Genomic DNA, 14,467 nt, shown 5'->3' on the forward strand with positions numbered 1-14,467 from the left:
GAATTACAGAAAACACAGGCAAGCTCAGAGCTTCTTTTTGGGGTCTCAGAGATGTGCTTTGGTAGAATTAGTTAAAATGGTTTAAGACGGTATTGCTTCCCAGGTTTAAGCTCTGCCTCCTGGCCAGAGATTGCTGCAAGGAATGTTTAGGCTAGAGGTGAGGTTAGTTTGTACTGAGATAACAGACTATGAATTGGGGTAGGAGAGGCACAAACATATGTCCTGTTCTACTACGAAGACGGTAAGCCTTCTTCTGTGGGCATTAATCTCTCAAATTTATTCATTTAAATCCACCAGATATTACTTGTCAGAACCCTTAGGCACTCAAATAATTTTACATGGTTGTCTGACAGATCTTTTTTGAGTTGTTTATGGCTACTTCCATGTGTAAACCTGCTTGCTTGCCTAGATCTGTTTGGCATGAAGGCTGAAGTCTGCTGGACGGTTTTGGTGTGCTAAATCTGTCTAACTAATAAATTTATCCAGTCATAGGAGGAGAACAATGGCTGAGCACAAGCATGCCACTCAGTCCGACAAGCCCAAGGACAGTGAAGAAGACATTTTACAAGAACAGTACAAGTCGTTGCAAATGACAGGCTATATGCTTAAATATAAAGGCCATGAACATAATTTAGCATTTCTAGAAGCAACAATCAACTTAACAAAATTAAATACAATCAGTTCAAAAGATGCAAACAAGAGACACATTTGAAAGGTTTAAGTAGATGCAAAAATAAAAGCCAGACTTCAGGTTCTACTCTTATCTGAAATATATTGCTGCAGACACCCCTGGGGGGTGGGGGAGGTGGGGGGGGGGAACCTGCCAAACAATGAAACCTCACTAAAAGAAGAAAAAAAAGAAAAAAAAGGTTGAAGGGCTGAGAAGTGTAATTTTTAGTGGTCCCGAATGCATATTCAGCCTTTTTTCTTCTTCGTTTCTAGATCAGGTAATTAAATCACCATCTCAGCTTCAGTGTTACTAGTCTGTATGGTTGCAGAGAAGTTAGAAAGTGACATTTTAAAAAACATGGTATTTAGATAGTACATAAAAATGGATCACATATCTGGATGTTCCCAAGTTTATCTTTCTAAAAAAGGTAATGATGAACTCTTTGAAGGTCTCAATGCTCAGATTCCCCGACTACTACATGAAAAAGTAACCTTGCTTCCAATTTTGCCTTTCAGAACTGTGGCCTGTCTTCCCTGTTTTCTTTTCATGGCTGTGCATCGGGCCAGAAGTCCATGGATCCTGGAGACATTGAACTCTATTGGCAACCAGACTCACACAAAAAAGGGATCTATCCTTTGGAAATTTATTTTTAATATACAGGGAAAACTGAAGGCCACTGGGGGCTGAACTTCTTTATATGTAAGATGTGGAAGCAGTAAGGCATTTGTGGGAGGCTGTTGCCTGCAACAAAGGTAGATTGGCCTTTTCCATGACACCAATGCAAAATTTATTGAAATTAATATAAGTCATTGAATGGATTTCAGAGCATTTTTAAGAGAGATCTAAAGGCAATAGAACAGAGTGTAATGGACTGAAAAACTGACATGGTAGTGAACAACTGCCAGTGTGTAACATCAACAACCATTAGATTAAATGATGGGATTAAAATACACACACACACCCCCTGAGCAAACAATCAACTTACATTTCCATTAACTAACGGAAATTGTACTAAACACAATTCACCTTGACAATCACACAAAAATGCAGTGTTATATATTAAACATTGCAAAATAAAGTACAAAAATATTTTGCTATGTTAGGAATGTTTATTTTCGTACTAACCAGCCTATTGTTTTCAAGCATTACATTCCCAGTATTGCCACAGTGAACGCACAGCAATTCCAGCAACGTGGCGCAGAAGCTGGACATCTCACCAACACCCAAAGTAGAAAGTCCAGTAGCAGAACTCGCTCCCAGCCATACCCTCTGAGCGGGGGTTACGGGCCCTCTGTCATTACTCGTTTGAAGCCCGATGCTTTCGCAGAACGTAACGCCTTTCAGGAAGCCCACGGCATCCCCCCACCCGAGGGACCTGGCGCTGCCCAGCCCTTCTTCAGCGCTGCTTTTCCCTTCGGGCCGTTCAGACGAGTCAGACGCGAGTCCCACGCTGCTGGCTTTCTGTGACAAGGTGTGAACGGCTTTCTGTCTCCCTCAGCACGTTTAACGCTGCAAAACTCGTGAGAGCGCTAAAAGGATGCGTTATCAATTCATTTCGGAGCTTCGTCCCCCTGAGCTCGTTTAACCCAGGCGCCTCCGCCCGCCCAGCGCCCGCTCCAGCGCCGCGGGGAAATCCAGCCCCACGGGGCCTCCCCCGGCCGCCGCCGCGGTGCGCTCCCGCGGTGCGCTCCCACGGTGCGCTCTGTCGGTGCGGCGCTGGCGCCGCCGCCAGTCCGGCTACGCGGCGGCCCCGCGGGCGCGGAAGAGGCGCCGATCCCGCGATCAGCAGCGTTTGGGCTTTCTTTGTTCCCTCCCCTCCAGCGATCCCAAACTCCCGTCCCAACGCGCTTATTTCCTCCTGCCTCCCAAACCAGCTTCCTGCCCTCGCCGCCACCGCTTCTCCCCGCCCGCCGGCCTCTCCGCGCCCGCCCCGCCGCCGGTTCGCGGGCGGCCCGGGACGGTGGCGGCGGCGGGGGCGGGGGGCGGCCCGCGGGCGGCCCCGATTGGCGCAGCCGGCGCACGTGGGGCCGCCCTCACGCCTCGGTGCTGGCAGCGCGGCGGCCGCTGCCGCGGGCCACGGCTCGGCACCGCACTTCGCGCGGGTCTCCGCGCATCGCCCGTACCGCTGCGGGGAGGAGAGAAGCGGAGCCGAGCCGAGCCGAGCCGGCGGGAAGGTAGATGTGGGGGAGGTAGCCCCCGTGCTGCGGGTCGCGGTCGCCGTTGAGCGGGCGGGGGGCTGTGCCGCCCGCGGCGGAGCCGTGGGATGCGGTTGGGGGGGATCCCCTCGATGGAGGGGGTCCCTCGGTGGGGGGGGGTCCCTCGGTGGGGGCTCCGCGCCCGCCCCTCTGGGGCTGGTGGCTGCCACGGCGCCGGCGGGAGGAGCTCTCTGAGGAAGCGGGGCAGAGAGTTAACGATTAACTCCCCAGCGGCGTTCCCCTCCTCGACACCGGCTCCGGGAGCGCCGTGGGCGCCCCGGGGGTGCCGGGCCGGGTCAGCCCGAGTCCGCACCCTCGAGGGACGCGGCTGTTCCCCGGCCGCGCGGCGGCGCGGGAGCGGCCGTTGCTGATGCCCGCGGAGTTCCGCGGCCGCGGAGCGCCGTCCGCCGGGCGGCTGAGGCGAGGGGAGAGGTGCGTCTGGCAGCGCAGCCATCCCCAGCCGTCGGAGGCTGTCGGAGCGGGGCGTCGGGGTGGGTCCCGGCCCTGCAGTCACCCCCCCAGCCGGAGGCTTTGCTCTGACACCGGCCCAAAAGCCTGGGAGCTGCCGGGAGCCGCTGTGCAGCCCGGCAGTGGTCGTTCCCCCGGCGTTCATCCTGGGGAAATTCTCCGGGTGGTGAAGAGCGGCACAAACCGGGCAGCAAACGTTAAGCAGATCTAGAAGTCTCCTTCCAACGGAATGTTTTAGGCGTAACCTTGACAGTCCAAGTGAAACGGCCACCACTGCCTTCCCTGCCTTCTGTTTGAACTAGCTTTGCTAATGGAAAAGTAAAACTTACATCATCTGTCTTCTGTATGCTCTTGTGTTGCACTGCTGCTGCTAAAGTCTGAAGTTCAAGGAAATATTTACCATTATTTAGAGAAATGTGTTACGCTTTTTTCATCTTATTTTGCCCTCTGTCAAACAGCGGAGTTTATGTCTTAGGAATTACATCACTTTGCAAATCCCTCTATCTTTCTCTAAATATAAGTCGTCTTTTAAGACGTCTTCAGCTTGGCTGTTTTCCTTTTGTGAGTCAGAACTAGTGTTACTGCTTTTCATTGCTTGAACAGGCTCCACAGACCCATGACACCTCTCTTAAGAGTTTTAAGAGTTGTTGCTGATGTGATGGGGATCATCTGGGAGCTCTTTGCGCTTCTTACTGAAGCGAACAGGACCTTATCCTTTGCCATACTGAAATACTGGAAGATAGCAATATGGTATCTTGATTCTCTTTTGATTACGACATCTAATCAAAGCTGCAGTGTCTAACGGTAGAGGAGGTCTCTGACCTGCCATCTCTTTGATGAGAGGAATAAGCAGAGGGCAGGGACATTGTACCTTGCATTGAGTTAGCAAGTCATAGGTTTCTTTTCCACATCTGTAGTTTTCAAGCACCCTTTGACTCCTGAATATTTCTGTAAGTGTAGTTAGTTATTTTAATGAGGCCTTAAAAATCCAGACATGGTGCTTTTTGAGGTAATAAACACAAAATAAATACTTGGGGTAGTTTGTGAGTGTGAATAATCATGACGATGAGTTGAGATTTCCCCCCCCCCCATCTGTGAAATAAAATTTTACAGTTTCTTGCCCCTAGGAAGAATGATCCCCTGTGGGGCTGATGGTAGTCTGCTTGATAGATTACTTGAAAAAGGTCTCTTTCAGTGAAATGTTTTAGGGCCTTTCTGCCTGGGGGAATGCAGTTACTGTGTAGTCATGCCACGCTAATTTCCCTTGTGCATACTCTTGATTTTCTTTAAGAATATGCCTTAAAAGTTGGATGGCACCTCCCAATCACCATTTTGTGATAGCTTCCCCAGGGGAAGGAATTTCCAGGTGGAAAAAAGTCTGTGAAGAATTGTGCTGTGGAAAGTAAGGGGTGCTTTACCCCTGAGTAGAGTGTTCGCCGTGGGGAAGGAGGTTGCCTTAACTTGCACATTGACTTCTCATCTCCATTTCATTTATCTTCATGTTTCTGAGTGTCTCTCTAGATGTGGTCTGGATCTGAACATCTAGAGCCATGGAAGTGTGACAGTAACATAATAACATGTGCTGTAGAAGGCCCCCCAAAAATATTTTATGTTTTTTCTTCCAGGTGTATGTTCAGATCACCTCACTCTTGTGTGCATGTGTTATTTTTAGACAGTGAGGGTAGTATGAAAATAAGCTATTTATAAAATCCTCACTATGAAGTTGGGTTTTTTTTCCCTCCTAGTTGAATATTTTTTTCATTACATTACTTCAGGCTACCTATACTGGAAGTTCATTTCTTAAATAAGATGAATTCATCAATATATACTTCTTGTGTTTGTACTGTTGTTAGTAGATTAAAATGTGCATTTTAGAAAACTTAAAAATACCTTTTTTAAAAAAATGCAGTTTTTAAAACTGTGGGAGAAGATGACTTCTGTTTTATTATGAATAAAATTCTGTGAAATGCTGACTGTGGAAAATAGTAGCTGTTGGTCTGTTTTGGGGGGAGGTATGCTGTCTAAATAATAGTGCTTTTTGTTCTTTCTTTCTCTTTTCTTTCTTTGTAACTTAAATGTTCCTTTCCAGTGTACAGCTGGTAAGTTAACATTGCCAAGGTTGTACAAAAGTGTTTTAATCACAGTTTTGGAAGCCTATGTTTGAATAACGTGATGGTAAGACAAATTGATTCCTCCTGTTTTTAACCAAACAGGAATGCTATAGCTAATATATCTACAGAGACAAATCAAGCCCTTCAAGAGAACACTTAATTTGCTTAGTCCTTGATTGGCAGTCTCTAGTGATGTCGACGATTTGAAAAATGGATGAACTAAAAAGCCTTGGCATTAATTTGTATTGTTGCCAGATATGCCAGTGAATTCATTAATACGCTTTTGCATATGACTGCAGCAAGCAGTGCTGTGTTAACTGTATGGAAGCACGTTTAAATTTAGGGTTTAGGCTTTTGGTTTGACTATTTCTGTTGTTCTGAATCAGGACACACAAACAAGGGTAAATCTAGTATCTTGTGCTAATAAACATCACCTGATTGGTTCTGGTTGCTTCTTGTGTAGCATTCCTTGATTATACAAATTTTTAATAGGGAACAACTAAACCAGCTTTTTGTATCCCAGACAAATTTTTTACACTTTGAGAAACGGAGAGCAAGATAGTAACAACAATTCAAACCAAGAAATATGTTAACAAGAGAAGGGACTATTGGTTTTCCTATCCAAATGATGTCATTGAACGTTTAGACTGTGATGTGAAGGGGGGAATTCTGGTTTTAAAGGGGTGCGGGGAAGGACATTGCCTCTTACTGGGTTGGCTTTTTTTTTTTTCCCCTCCCCTCCTCTGAGTAAGCTGCTATCACAGAAGTGAATGATGGTTTCTCAGGAAGCAAATGCATTTCTAAGCCTATATATAGCAGAAATAAACTCATGAAATATACTCAGTGGGTAATTCAGGGGAGAAAAGAGATGAGACCATTTTACAAAGTCATTGTATTCAAACTCTTTCAAAACTGCCAGTACCCTCCTTCCATCCTGAAAAATCTTTTTCTGGTAGTCCTTTTTTTTTTTTTTTTTCCCCAGCATGCATTTTCTGGAGGCCCAGTTGACGTTTGGCATGTGTTATTCATTGTGACACCTGAGAGCTCATAGTTGAAGATTAAGGTGTGGTTTTTTTGCCATCTTAAGCTTAGGCAGACATCCTCTGCACCTGAGGTCTTTGACACAAATGATGCTGTGGGGCTTCTTTGTCGTAAGTATAAAAGATACTAATTCCTTTGAAAATGGGATTGCATGGCTTTAGGTTAGCTCAATAGTATTATGTGTTCCTACTTCGCCTTTCATAATTTTTCTTTGGCAGATAGTGTTGGGAAAGTATTTCCGGCTGTGCTGGAGTGCTGCAGGTCTGGGAGCAGTTTGGACTGTAAGTTCCTGGAAGGGCGGGCTATGTTCTTTACCAGATAGCACTTACATTGGATTGCTGATGCTTGGAAGGCCCACATTTATATGTGTGTGTATTTAATGTTATGGGCTCCTGACTTTTATGTGTAGATCACAGTTAGTGGTAATGCAATGACAGTAGCCCCAAGGGAAAAAAATCTAGACATTTCTGATCTGTAACATTTTGATTTCCTTAATAAAAGAGGAGCATTATGAGCATTTACGATTGCTCAGCTGTGCAGAATTTTTACCAGTGGTTACAAACACGAGTTATTAAGAGTTTTAATGTCGTGAGCTGATCTGGATTAAAGTCCAGCACTGAAAGCTAAACTTACTCTTTCTTGCCCTTTAAACTTGGTTCTAGTCTCACTGTAGACATGACAGCAGTGCCAGCTCCAAGAGTCTCTTCCTGCCCCCCTCCCACCCGACCCCCCCAATTATAATGTGTGGCAAACTTCAGATACTTTCTATTCATTTTCTTTTCTTGGAGATTATGTGTGATTTTTAGATCTGTAAAGTTTCCAAGTAGCATAAAACTCAGGTGGTGTAATTAAAGGCATATCTGTTAATAATAGGGGAAAATCCCAAATTATATATGTCTGTATGAACAAACACTTCAGATGAAGAGACTTTGCAAAACAGGTTTCTGGGTAGGTTCAGTTTGTCTTGTTTCTGCATAAACCAGTTCAGTTAAACCTGGGTCAGTAATAAATAATAAACTTGTATTGAATTAGTTTTCAGTACAAGAAATTAACTTACTCCTACTCCAGTTAAACTGAGCTAAAATAAACTTGGTTAAATCATGAATAAAATTGTACCACTGTGGAAACAATTTCCTTTGCTTGAAGCATCACCACATGGTAAAATCGGTAATGTATAAAATTTGGTGCTTGACTGCAATTCATCTGCAAAAAAGATCTTGTAAATACTTACCATTTCTTCTTGGTAACTGTGCTGGCCAACAAGTTTGTTATTTATGCATTTTGGTTTTGGGTCTCCTTTTCACAGGTAGTTCTGTGGTATGCATGCAAGCTGTTTTAGAAAACACTCTCATGTATCTTGCAATTACTTGCTCATAGAACCAAAACTGTAATTCCCTAAGTTTGCTTGCAGGTTTTTTCATATTTGTTGAAGTGCAAAATTGGAAAGTGTTTCAATTCTATTTCTACCTTTCCACTTGCTGGTGTATTTTGGAGGAGGGGAAGAACAAACACTTGGCCATATGCAATCCACGCTTGGAAACTCCCTCTTGGCAATTAATAGAAGTTCTAGGATGTTCCCAAGCTTCTTCTTGAATTGTTTGCCTTTGTGGGCCATTATCTGAGCATGTCAACTTTCTCTCTTCATTTAGAGACACAATGTTCAGGTCATCATCATTAGTCATATATAGAAAGAAAGACTATGATCAATTATTGACAGATTGGTATTACTCTGTTAGAGTGAGTTCCTGTTAGCTCATTTATTTTCTTGAGCTTGTATGGCAGGTTCCTGACACTGTAATAAAAAGTTTCCAAATGTTCTGATATGCCCAGAGGTTAGCGACTAGTCTGTTAGCACCTTTGTGACTTTTATATCAAGTGGGGATTTGTTGAGTGTTGGTTAATAAACAGCTCTACCCTCTAACAGCGTTCACTTTGCTATTCTATAGGACTCGGTGTTAGTCATTAGCTTTTCAGGGAGCATGCACTGGAGAAGGGATGCATGCTCAGAGATGTGCTCCACTTGTGCCTGGAAATGCAAAGGGACTTCTTACTGGCTTCCTGATGCCATCAGTTCCTTGCCAGTATGCAGCCACTGCAGTTGCTCTGTACCTTTGCCACTTTCCTTCACAGAATTCAAGTTATGAGATGCAGAGAGCCAAAAAAAGTGTCTGGTGTCACTATACATCTTTCCATTGGGAAAGACCAGCAAAAGAATTTACATTCAGCTTCCCTTAGTCTCTTAAAGACAGGTTTAGAAGTAGGTGTAGAAACTCAGAATTCACAATTCAATTTTGTTATTTTAAAATCTGTATCTACACAAGTGATTGTTTTCTTCATGCAATCTGACTTAAAAATACAAAAAAACCCCAGAAGATCACAGAACAGCTGAGGATTTTTGCAGATCTTTTGCAGATCTATCATACTTGTCTCTCTAGAAGAAAAAACTATGTTAAGATTAGCTTTTTGTTTGTTTTGGAACATGTAGAAAGGAAGTTGCTGCTTGTATATTCAAATGTTCATTAGTTAAGGCAGAATATCTAACTTAGGAGGTTTTGTTTTGTTCTTTTCCCTTGGTTTGGTAAACAGGTATCTGAGTGAGGTCAGGGAGGCATTTGCAGGTGGAATGGAGTTCTTGTTTTCTAGACCTGAAATGTTCCTACTTTACATCCCCATCTTAAATTGGGACCTTTCAGTAATCCATAAGCATCTGTCAGAAATGTTGATGTTCCTTCCTTCCTGTTTCCCTGTGGCTTCTGACCTTAGTGCTTTGCTCTCCTGTTGTTAGCAGGTTGCATTAACAGCCCATACTGTATTAGAAATGGTGGAAAGATGGTTCCATTTCTAGACAGAAGCAATAGAGTTCTTAGTTACTAGACCTGAAAAAATTAAAATTGTGCTCAAACTATTTGTTTTTGTCTTGATCGGTACGGAAGTTCAGTTTCAGTATAGAAGTATTTTCAGTGCCTTCTTTGGGGAAGGATTACACTAGACTGGTTTTAATAAAACTCCAACTTAAGAGAATTGAAATCATGGTCAGTTGTTCATTTAAATTTTGAAAACATCAGTTTTACTGTAGCCTGTATGCATCTGCAGCTGTTCAGAAGTGACTGTCAGAGGAGCAAAGACTGATTCACCAGTGTATGAAGTGCTGGATACTTCCCACATCGCTGGCAATGTAGTAAGATTTGTATTTGAAGCATGCAACCAAGACTAAATATTTACATGTATTTAATAATTTTTCTGCATGACAAACTAGTTTGACTATGTTATGTTAGCAGACTGAGGTTGCTTTAAGGTAGGTTATTTGGATCCCTTTCAGTTTACCAGGGCCTGAAATATGCATACAGAAATTGATGATTGAACTGTGGGTTTTGAAGATTCTGACTTAATTTAACTCCTATGGAAATTAAAGAAAGGCTGTAGTTGACTTCACTTGGACTTGAACAGAGCAACTAGGCATGCTTTGTCCCATGGAGTTGCTTTACTTTTCTATCATCTTCTATGTATTTAGGTAGGTTTCAGACATTCCTTAAATATTTAACTATGGGACTATGTGACTATGTGTTTCTCAGATGCTAAGTATATAATCTATTCTTGAAATACCCAAATCTAAGATTAAGAATTTTGCTCATGGTGACTAGTTGTATCTTACAAAGCTGCTAATCAACCTGCAGTTAGACACAAATTGCATTTGTGCTTTAGCCTGTGCTTAAAACTAGAGTCTTTTATGTCAGGCCTTGGGTTGACTCTTGTGAGTGGACACTGTCTACTTCAGGCACCTGACTATCCCCTCACCTGCGGTGTCCACGTTTCCTGTCTAGTCAGTGGAAGGAGTTTGAAGCCCTGAGGGCATGAGTCGGAGTATTGTAGTGTTTCACAAAATAGCAATGGTGTTACTTCAGTAAGCAGTATTGGAAAGCATGAACAGAAATAGCTTTTATGTGAGTTGGGAATAAGCAATACAATTTTGTGACTGTACCATGTTAGATGATGCTAGCTATGTCTGTTGGATAACGTCCCATTTACACATCTTAGCACATCGCTGTCCCTGCATACACCAACTTACCAAGGTAATGCTGAATTGGGGGTAGTTCTTGTCCCCAGCCCAGGGCATCAGTTGCATGGGGGTGTCACTTGAGAAAGCTTTGCGAAAATAGGAGAATTCATTCTCACAATGAAGTTGAGACCTGTAACTTATTTTTAATGCCTTGATGGGATCCCAAATGTGACATTTAACATCTTAAAATAAAAGTAAAACCTCTGTGTCCACTATGATATTTTAAGTCAAAGCCCTTTCTGACAGAAGATTAATATGCCAGCCTATAAAGGAGTGAGAAAACAATGTCTGTACCTTCATTAAGGAATCTAGTAGATGTGAGATATGTATAGAGCACCTTCAGATCCTCAAAAGAATTACATAAAAGAAAACTAGTTTCGGGCTCTGTTCAGTTGCTAGACAATGTTTCAATTTAGGGGACAAGAAGTACGCAGTTAAAATATTTTAGACTCTAGTAGCTTTTAAACTTTTTTTTTAAAATCATGCATCTTAACCTCCTAAAAAGAAAACTTCAAAGATAAGCTCTGCCAGCTAAGAAATATCTTGATTCTATTTACTTTTTTCATAAAAGAAAAAGTGTATGTATGTGTATATATATATTTTATATAATGTGTGCTTGCACATATATATTGCACTTAGTCATGTCATGTAAAATAAAAGTTTTTTTCTTTTTTTGTGATGGTTATTCTTGTGAAAGAGACAGGAATGTTTTGGAATGGGAGAATAAGTGCTTATGATGGGCCTTGTAAACACCTTTGTCATAGTTCCAGATGTCTGTGGGTCCAATCCTATTTCTGGTTACTTGGGTTTAAATTTTCTAATTCATTCTTCTTATGGAAATGACTGCTTATGCATGAGAGTCTGCAGGTCTGGGCTGAGGTAAGTCTTGATCCTGTCGTCCTTAGAGTGCAGTAACAGTGCTTCTGCATTGCTATCAGGGGGATAATAAGAAAATGTTTGTGACTCTGCTTCCTCTTACCTGCCGCTAGTTTATTAGGGAGCTGACTCAGTTTTCTGCATGTTTGGATAAATAAAACTGGGAGTTTTCCAGTGGTATCAGACACTTGTTTATTTTGTGTTTTTTCCCCTATGAAAGCTTGTGAAGCAGTGTATAGTCAAGATGCTGAAATAGCTTGTGATTAGGTGCTTGTTTCAAACAGTAACAGCTGATGTTTTCAAACTGTATATCTGAAACCTTGGAGTAACTTTAAATATTGACTGGTTTTTGTGTGTGAAAGTAGTCTTGTTATTCATTCAAAAGCTAACTGTGTACACTTTGGGATTAATTCTTTGTTTTCCATTTAGTTACTGGGCAAAGTGCAGGACTGGGTTGTCTTTGCTGGTAACCCAGGTACCACTTTGAGTGTGAAGTGAGGCTTCCTTACAGCCCCCTCTGAGAGAAGTGATGGGGCTGAGGAATGCAGCTGTGCAACCCTGTAGCACCGACCTGCTGTTGGGCAGCACCTGGCACCGGCGGTCCCACAAGCGCTTGCCTGATGCTCAGCTCTCCCATACCTCTGTGAGCTGGGTATGGTAAGCCCTCCTGTGCTGCTGAAGTAAATGACCTGATGAGAGTTTTTTAAGGTCATGTGGTAAAGCTGTGATAATAATCCATCTTTCTCTTTTCATTTTTATAGATTGTCAGTGTATCAGACTTTATTTTTATCCTTTAAGCAATTCAATTAAAGACTGAAAAACTCAGTTTGCATTTGAAGTTCCTTGATATTTGAATTTGTGGATTTATGCCATGGAGAATCTTGCCCAGTTCATAACAAAAACTTCTTCCCCTTTCCAGTTTAGGTTTCCAGAGTAAAATAGGCAATGATGTGTATGGACTGTTATATTGTCTGTCTCTTTCTTTTTGCATCTGTTGTGTCTTGCTCTGTAGTCTGACATAGTTTGTGCACGTACTCTGTCTCTGCACCAGAAGGAAATGTAATTTCACAGGTGGAGCAATAAGTCACCCATGTGAAGGTGTAATGCCTGCGTGTTTTGTAGGGACCTGGTCTGGTAGCCAGAGTTACACGAGTGCATTTGCTCACTTCCTGTTGGTAAGAAAGCAGTAAATCCGGAGTTAGTTTTCTGTATGTTCCCTCCACTATGTGGATTTATTTCATGTGCTTACAACATAGGCTTGTTTGAACTTCAAGATGTGCCCAGCTTTGATGTCAGTGCTTATATTAATTTTTGCCTTATTGTTTCAACATCCTCCCCCCTCCTTCCAGAAGGATAATAGGAAATAGAGGTGACGATTTATACCTGTTATGGCTTTGAAAGGGAACGTTGTTCTTCTGAAAGGGTGGTAAATAATATTTTTGCTGGCAGTAAAAGAAATACCCTTTTTATTTCATGCAGTGAGCTACCCTGGGGCAGAAAAGTGGAACCCAGACTGTGGTGGTATGTATTGTAATAAGCTATTCTGAATAAACTCTTCTGAAAATGGAAAAGAGATACTATAGGACTTTTGAAAAGTGCAGCAGTCCACCTATAGACATGTCTGAGATGGGAGGAAGTCAGACTTCAGTACCACTGAAACACAGAGATGTGCAATGAGTGGCCTTCTTAACACCGAGGTGTGGAAGCTGTTGGATGTATTTATCTGATTAATGAACCAGTAGCACTGGTTCAGCTGTCCTCCTCAGACAAGGATTATTCCCATGACCTGGTCTCAGCTGTGTGTTACTCTGTCTAATCTAACTCTTTAGATTTTCTGCCTTTATTATTTTGTCTACTCTTTCAGCATTTCTCATCATCTCTCATCTTCGTGTCTTTTGTATGTGTCTTTAATCATCAGAGTGCTCTCTTTCAAACCTTATTTAGCAGTCCCTGGGACTTCTTAAGGGACTTAGTAGGTATGTATTTCCCTGTCATGCCTCACCTTAAACATTAACTTCTGCATCATTGGACAAAATAATCTGACTAGAAGTTGATTTCCTCCATTGACAGGTTAGTTATCCCTTCTTCATTTTCTTCTTTCCTTATCTAAATAAGGCTTTTCCAGCTTACCTTGAGAGCAACGTATCTTCTGGGGACAGTAAGATGTGACATTTCTTTTCTAGCTTCCATTTCTCTCTACTTTCAATTTTTCTTCCTCTTCACAAAGTTTCTTCTCATTCTTGTGAGAGTTGCCCTAAATGAAACAATAAAGTTGCTGATGATAAGGGAAAAAAAGTAAGTGTTCCATAAATGCCACTGTGGTATGTTCTGGGTCTTTCCAGATATGTTATTACACTCTGTGACAGGAAGATGTGAAATATTTCACACACATTGAGTAAATAATAGCTGTTAGGAATAAAAGCTTTTAAATTAGCAGAGCTGGATAACTTGTTCCAGAAGATCCTAAAATGAAAAGCTGGAGAAAGTGTGGATAGAATAAGGAGTTGAATAGAGGGAGGGCCCTGGAGTTATATTAGGTAGGTAACTAAATGGTTGCTCCTTATGCTATAGTGGAGCAAAAGAAGCTGATGCTGTGCCAGTGCTGAATGGTCACTAAAAAGAAAAAGACCAATTTAAGATGGTGGGTGGTGGTTTGCCTCAGAGTAGGGTGCTGGCAAGTCTAGTATGTATATTTTAATACTTTGCAGAATATTCTGTATGTAGTAAAGCTTTAAATTGGAGCAATGTACATTCAAAAGCAAGAGAAGTAGATGTTAGTTATCTTTTAATCTTTCATTGAAAGGAGCAATTGATTTCTGTGTAGGATTACCTGTATAACAAGATACAGGACATTGAAGGGCTACCTCCTCTTCTGGTTAGTGTTTTTCCTTATTCCAAAAAGTCTAAGCACTTTAAATACTGGTAATATAAATAAATAAATATATATAATAAATACTGGTGCGTATATATATAATAAATATATAAATAAATAAATATATATATAAAATAAATACTGGTAATACTTCTGAATTTCCTAGTGCGCTTCTTT

The 14,467-nt window shown here is 42.1% G+C and overlaps 1 protein-coding gene across 3 annotated transcripts in view; it reads left to right on the top strand.

The window, feature by feature from the left end:
- Positions 1–2,325: 2,325 nt before the first annotated feature.
- STXBP6 (syntaxin binding protein 6) overlaps positions 2,326–14,467 on the top strand; it is a 143,357-nt gene continuing 131,215 nt past the window's right edge. The window contains exon 1 of one of the 3 annotated variants that reach the window (XM_075754098.1): positions 2,326–2,844. The gene's annotated coding sequence lies outside the window, so the exon portion shown is untranslated. The remainder of the gene's footprint in view (positions 2,845–14,467) is intronic. The other 2 variants (XM_075754097.1, XR_012835666.1) reach the window with 2 other exon arrangements.

Source organism: Balearica regulorum, chromosome 5 (genome assembly GCF_011004875.1).
Source record: "Balearica regulorum gibbericeps isolate bBalReg1 chromosome 5, bBalReg1.pri, whole genome shotgun sequence".
In the NCBI taxonomy this organism is placed as follows: Eukaryota; Metazoa; Chordata; class Aves; order Gruiformes; family Gruidae; genus Balearica; species Balearica regulorum.